This window comes from Gallinula chloropus (genome assembly GCF_964237585.1).
Source record: "Gallinula chloropus genome assembly, chromosome: 15".
NCBI lineage: Eukaryota > Metazoa > Chordata > Aves > Gruiformes > Rallidae > Gallinula > Gallinula chloropus.
The window spans coordinates 10,348,143-10,355,398 of record NC_140100.1 but is presented as its reverse complement, the minus strand read 5'-3'; positions in this window follow the sequence as shown (position 1 = coordinate 10,355,398).

Sequence of the window (7,256 nt, the reverse complement as noted above, 5' to 3'; positions counted from 1 at the left end):
CAGGACTCCCACTTCAGAAGTGACTGTTCTGTGTTGCAAGTGGATGTGTTACTTGCTATCAGCTGTTACCCGTGGTCTCTGCTGATGTTATTGCTGGATCATTCTCTCACCCTGGGGTGCTAAAATTTCTTGTGTTCTGGATCTTGCTATGAAACTGAACAAAAGAAATTCAGAATTTGCAGACTTCTGCTCTATAAAAACTAAATTTTGTGTTTATGCTTCCTGTCCTGTAATACACTGTGGGGAGAGGCTTTCAAATAAAAACATCAGAGAAAATTCAATTTTTAGCTGTAGCATAAAGTCACCTACCTATCTGTTTCACCAGCTTAGCACACATGAATGCTCCATAGGGAGAAAATTATTGCTGAGTTCTCACAAAATTACTTATCTGTGAGACTCTGCCTTGCAGCGTATGTATTGGGGAGAAATAGTTTGATTCTGTTTGACAGTGTTTTGCTGATCTGATACAGTGTGAAGAAAGGGCTTGAGGCTTCTTATTTTTGGAAGGGTAATATCTGTGTATATACTGGTGGTGTTGCTGCACAAAGCTGATTCTGCTCATTATTCCTTTTTACTCTCTTTGGGAAAAGAAATCAGGTGAATCAGGTGCACTGATTTTGTTAAAAAGCTGGAAAAGCTGAAAGCCAAGTAACAAGTTTTAAGGCAACATAAATGCACGGCTGTCCCCAAACCAGCAAGACTCTGCTTTTTTGCTTATGGTGCTTGGCACTGAAAGTATTACATTTGTCCCACATTACTGTGATGTTACTGTTTTCCCTGTTGAAAGAGAGCTGCAATGCTAAGAAGGCAGCATAAGTGACAGTGCATAACTATAAAACTAAGCAGAATAGGGATTCCTGAGATTTCTTGAACAGGAATTGGTAACTGATGCTATTGAAGGCACAAGTTATCTTGTCTACTATTTCCTGTATCTGTGCTCATCTGTTCATAACCCTCTCTGAAACACATATAATGTGGCCAGCGTCTCCCTGTGTAATTCCCACATTAGCCAGCATGAATTTTTCCTGCACTTCTTAACTATGCATGGCCATGCGTATTTTAATGCTTCATATTATTAATGCAAGTATTAATGTATTTGGGTAAGAGACTTAGAATGTTAAGTTAAACTCGGCTTCTTTTCATATGCAGTAATTTGTATTTACATATTTTTAAAAGAAAAGTTGGCCTAGAAGCATCTTCTGATCTTGAAGCAAGAGAAGAGACTTCAAAAGAAAAATGCTCCTAAAACGAAATCCAGACTTATCTATTTTTAATATCAGGTTGAACTACTTTCAGGATTTGGAGAATATAGCTGTAAGGGTGGGGTTTCAGGGCTGAGCTAAGCTGGTTTTAGGGCTGGCTGATGTTAAAGGTGCTACCCCCCTGTACCTCCCTGCAACGCCTGTTGCACTGTCTTGGGCAATTATGTGGTCCCTCAGTAAAACAGGTCTGTGTGCTAAACGGGCAGATCACAGGAAAAACAGGATCTAGGCAGGATTGTGTATATCCAGGAGCAGCAAGTGGCTAGTTGGAACCCATACCAAAATGCTACCTTGAAATCTTGCTCAGAGCTGGTCCATGTGTAGTTTTCCTTCTTTCTCCCCAAGTGATGCTCCATAATTTGCTTGAAGGTGCTTCTTTGAGTTTGTTGTTGCAAAACACATGGCTTCCTAATGGATGTACATCAAAACGCTGTAAGATGTGTTACTGGCTATTTGATGTAAAGGAGGTACATAAAGTGTAATTGTGGCCTTTCACTACTGCCTGCTCATAAAAATAGAGCATGGAGAGTAAAAAAGAAAGGCTCAGTAACTTAAGCACACACTGCTTGCAGATGGCAAATATCTCTGTCAGTGGTGTAATCTGGAACTAAGGCATGTGTGTCTCAGTCCTTTCTGTGGGCTGATCTATACAGTGAGGTGAAAGCTGCTGTAAAGTATCTCCTGGTGCTGTAAAGTATCTACTAGTGCTTCGTTGCTGTTGATAAGGGCGAGTAATAGCCAGCAGCAAGGGTTAGCAGCTCACGTGAGAGCTATGAAAAAGAGCCTTTATACTCTTGGCTTCCACTTTACAGCTGTTGTTGTGCATGTTATCTACACACACAGTTTGTGCAGATACATATGCTGCAGTTGTTTACTGCAAACTGCTGTTCCATCAGGTTCAAAAAATGCTTCTGCCTATAAACCACAGTAAGTGCATGTTTGCAGGTATCATGGCAAGACAGCAAGCACCCTTCTGTATGTGACAGCTGAGACCAAATGTCTTTGGAGAGATAAAATGTAGGAACTGGATTTCCGCCCCCCCCCTTCCAAATCAGTGTTGTCTGGACCTTGATTTTGCCCAGTTTTGGAACTACCCACTTTGTACTTGACTAGGGAAATTAATGCTAATTAAATTATACATGGCTATTTCTGACCAGGTCAAAAACATACCTTGCCTGATGTGAAGAAATTCTTACAGCTCATAATAAATGCAGTTTGTTTTGTACAAGAAATGATTTCACAGTTGGTTGTGCAGTTAACATGCTGGGTTTTATTCTGTAGAGAGTAAAAATGTATTTCATATTTCCAATTTTTTATGGTTTGTTCTTTGGAAGAAATTATGAATGCGAATCACTGGTGTAATTAAACCTACCTTGCGGTGGAAATGGAAACAAAAAACCTTAAAGTTTTAGCGGTTCCTGTCAGAGGGAAACTGTTCCTCCAAATTCCTGAAGATGTGTTTTAATGTGGTAATAGGATTAATATTGTTAGGCTTTCCCCCATTCTTAGAAGCCCACACGGACAATATCTTAACTATGACTTGGCTGCAAAGTATCCCCTTATCCTAGAGTGAAAAGTAGTTTCTGGAACATCTTGTAATGGTGTGATTTCCAGCAGTTAAACAAGGAGAAGGATGGATGAGTTTGCGGTTCTCTTCTGGGTTTGGCCACTAATGTGCTTTCTGGCCACACTGTCCCTTGTGACTGAAAACTCTGAAAATAACCCTGCAAGCCATGGGCTCGGTCCTAAATTTCTCATACCACTTACTGGTAATTTTTCTGTGTGAAAGGATACTCTGTACAGGATTGTTTTCCCTCCTTATGGGACATGTGATGGCTTCTACACTAGAACATGTTCAGCAGTGACTAAATACAAAGATTGATGCAGTAAGGTAGTTAAAGGATCCAATCAAATCCACCTAGTTTTACTGATTGAATTTAATGCAGATCCAGTCTGGTCTTTGCACTGTGAAACAAATCTATCCAGGAGGATGTCCTCCTACAAAAACTTCTATGGAATTCTTAATAGCCACAAGTGGTCACAGCTTTGTTTATACATCTTGTCTGAAAGCTGGAAGATGTTCCTATAATTAAGTTTTTAGAAAGGGAGCATGTAGGGGGGAAAGGAAGAGAGAATAGCCTGAGAATATCCGTTGAGGCAAATGTTCCGAGACAATCAAATTTGTTCTCAGAGATGAATGTGTATTATTTTAAAGGCCAGAAGAAACATGCCTGCCCTTTCTGTGCATGGGTGAGGATGGCTTTGTTTGGTTTTAAGCTGTGAGTTGTGTAAATATCTTTACACTTGCAAGATGTTTCAGTTGCAGCAAAATTAAATTCCATCTAATTGTTCTTTGCTTGGAATGGAAATACTTAAGACCACCAATTTGGGGCTGACACGGAAGAAGGAAAATATTTATCTTTATGAAACCAAAAAGTTAGTTGAGCAATGAGAGTCTGGGAGTTGTGTTGCTTCATAAGTGGGGTTACAGAGTTAGTGTTTTCTCTGTCATTAGATATTGTTAGATGTTTGCTTTCTGCTGGCTGTGGGTTATTTTACTGTGTCGTCTTGAGAGACTGAGCTCTGAAGTTGGGTGAAGTGATGGAGTGAGATTGTTTTGCACCTTGGCCAGGGTCTGCTGATAGAAAGGCTGGTAAGTAAAAAAAAAAGTTAAAGAGGAGGTTTGGTTCATACAATACCATTGGAGAGCTGGAAAGGATTTAATTTTGTGTCTGAAAAAACTGAAGATATCAAGGGTATGGACTTGGAAAGCCCTAGGTTTGTGTCTCTTAACCTCATTTGCCTCTCATGTCACTAACCTTCTTTGCAAGCTGATCTGTTGAGCTGCTTTTTGAGTTTGGAGGAGAATTTTCTTTTTTGGTGCCTGCTTGCTCAAATATGTTTCTTATGTCTTCATAAAGGTCAGAGTTCTGGGCTGATGCTCTTGTTTGGATACTGTGCTTGGGCTGTCAGTGCTGGAAAGTTACTTAAAGTGACTTTGCAACTGCAGGACAACACACCAAGTTCTGTGGGAGCTGCAGTTTGGGTTTTCTTAGGGATTTTTGGAACACATATAGAGTAAACAAACCTATATGAAAAGTATGTATTCCAGGAAATGTTTTGTACAGGGAATCTTTTTAAGTAAATTTAGATCATTACAGGAATCAGAGATAGGCTGTTGGAATCCTATTAATTTTCTTTCTTCCTTTTTTTTCCCTCTGTTGGTAGTAACGTACCTGGTGGTGTTTTCAGCTCCTACTAGTTGGCCAAGAGCATACTTTTATATTTTCAACAACTTTGTTCCTCTTAAATAAAGTTTTGGTAGGTACATGACTTTCTATTTAGTAGTAGCTGAAACTCTGAAGTTTTAGAAAAAAAGAAACGCTCTCCCTGTAAGCTAAAAGGTTTTCACACAAATGACTTTACATCAGAAAGTTGTCTTTATTTAAAGATTAGAAGATTGCATGGAATCATGCTGCAGCTGCCATTTGTTCACTCTACTGGAAAGCTTTTGTTCTTTTTTAGTATTTAAACGTTCATGCTAACTCCTCCCATCCTGTCTACTTTGTGTTTAGGTTGGTGAAAGACAAAAAACTTGGAAATGACTCAGGGAGGACAGCTAGAAAATTTGTCATACAGAACAAATAGGTAATACGTGCTCAGTGAGCTCCTTTGCATGGAGGGTTTTGTGAACACGGTTAGAAAAGCAGAGAGGTTCTAACTGCTCAGTCGGAGAAGTGTATTTTAAGACAGAGAATCAAATCAATGGGGACAGTAGACAAAGGTCACACAGCCTCCTGGAGCAGACACCTTCAGCCTCTGAAGCTGTGGCTGCAATGCCATGTACAGTCTGTTAAGAACTTCTGTGAGTTAATTTTCCCATTGAGTTTTCTCATGGGCCTGGACAGCAGCACTGGAGAAGGGAGGCAGTGATGTTATGCAGCCAGTAGAAGGGGAGAAAATAAGGCAAACAGCTTCAGTATCTTGCCAGTTTATGGTGACGATGGAAAGGTGCACTTAGTGATCCTGACAAGTCAGTCATCCCTTCTCTGTGCAGGTGGTGTGAGGGGAAGTAAAATCCTGACTATACCAGTAGTTTCTGGGAGGTGAGCTGCACTGTAATTCCCCCCCTCCCCCCCCAACTTGTATCCTGGATCTTTTATTCTTATCAAAAGATACTGGAATCTTTTAGCTCTGATACCAATACTGTTATTTAAAGATGTTGCATTAATGTGCAGATTTCTCTAAGTGCTGTCTTCTAAGTATGCTCCCAGGTGCAGAAGCTTCTTTTCCAGCAGACTTCTCTTGTCTTGCATCTGATAGATACTTGATGTTATTTCCTAATGCACAAGGCAGCCTGACTCCATTTAGTTTCTTTCCTTTTTGTCTAACAGCATCATTAATTATCCTGTAAGGGTTGTCTCTGCTGAGGCTGTGATCAGAGGAAGGGAAAAAAATAGAGCAGACAGTCTTCGGATGCTGTAGGAGGAGGACTGAGGTGTTTGGTTTCTTTTCGGCTCCTTGAGCATAGAAAACTATCACAATTTGTTTTGATTCCAAGTAGCAATTTCACTTGTTCCAGATTTTCCAAGCCTGTCCCAAGGAGCTCTCACAGTGCAGACATGTAAAGGAGAGGAAACCACAGTACCACTTACTGACATTCAGCTTTGGGAATTGTTTGTGACAGCAGCTAATCCAGAGATCTTTTTTTCTTTTTTTTAACTTGGCTTGAAGAAAAACCAAGCACCATCTAGGAATTATAAATCTTTAATGCTTAAAGATTAATTTCTGTTTGGGTTCTGATGAGTATTTCCAGTTGCCAGAAAAGGTCACAGCTACCAAAATGTTTGCTGTGGCAAAAAATGTAAAAAATGAAGAGCTCTCACTAATACTAATACCACAAAATGTGATTCTAATCTCATCCGATGATGTAATACTGCAAAAATGCTTTAAGGATACTTGAGTGTACTTCCTAGCTAAGAGAGTGATTGTTTATACACAGTTTGCCTTTTTAATAATCAGTATTGGGTAACAGTCGACTTTTTTTAATTGTCCTCTGTTAACTGATTCAAATGTTTGTGGCATGTACATAGTGTGTGTATAGTTTTGATGGTTTAAGATCTTCAACTGTACATACATTTATAGGGTTTGATGTGGAAAGAATCCTATAGTATTTGCATGCAGGGAATTTTTAGGAGGGGGTGTGTTTCTGAAGGGAGGAAGGGAAAAAGCAGGTAAACATACTGGAGTCTGGTATTCGTTCAACAGAAGACTGTAATTTCCTAAACTGGAAGTAATTTGGTCATGTTCGTATCTGGAGCAGTTAAATGAGATCATTTGCCATAATTACTTTATGTCTAATAAGGTCTGTTGCTATTTTATGATCTGAATCTTAAGGAAAAAAGGAGCTTAACCACTGCATCTTGAAAATAATCAATCTATTTCATGACTAAGATTTGAACAGAGGCTGTGTTTCTAACATGCCTTTAAAAATCTCTGGCCAAGCTGAACCTTTGCTTGTGATCCTGTTGCTACAGGTGTGTATGACATAAAGAACCAGCTTTGGCTCTCCCAGCTGACTGTGTTGTGTGTTGCTGTTGGGACAGAACCATTTAAATACCTTAATAACTACTTCTCTTGTTCCACTGAGCTAGAAGGAAAAGCTGTTCTGTAAGCAAGTTGCTGTGTACAAGAAAGTGTGTAGCATTAAAACTGTTATTATAGGATCACTGCAAGAGACATGAATTTTTGTGGTCAGTGCCTAGTGCTGTACAAGTCAAGTCTCTATCCAAAGAAGCTTCTTGCTAGGGAAAATGTAATGGTCCTGGAAAAGCAGGTAGAGACTACAGGGGAAGGGGCTGCTGCTGGAGTGGGTGGCAGCCACAGCTCTTTAGTTTTGCATCTTGTGTAGCAAGTAATTTTTATCAGTGGGGTAACATAGCTGGTTTAAAGTAGCCACAGAGAGACCTAAAATTGACTTAAAGACTTCAGGCT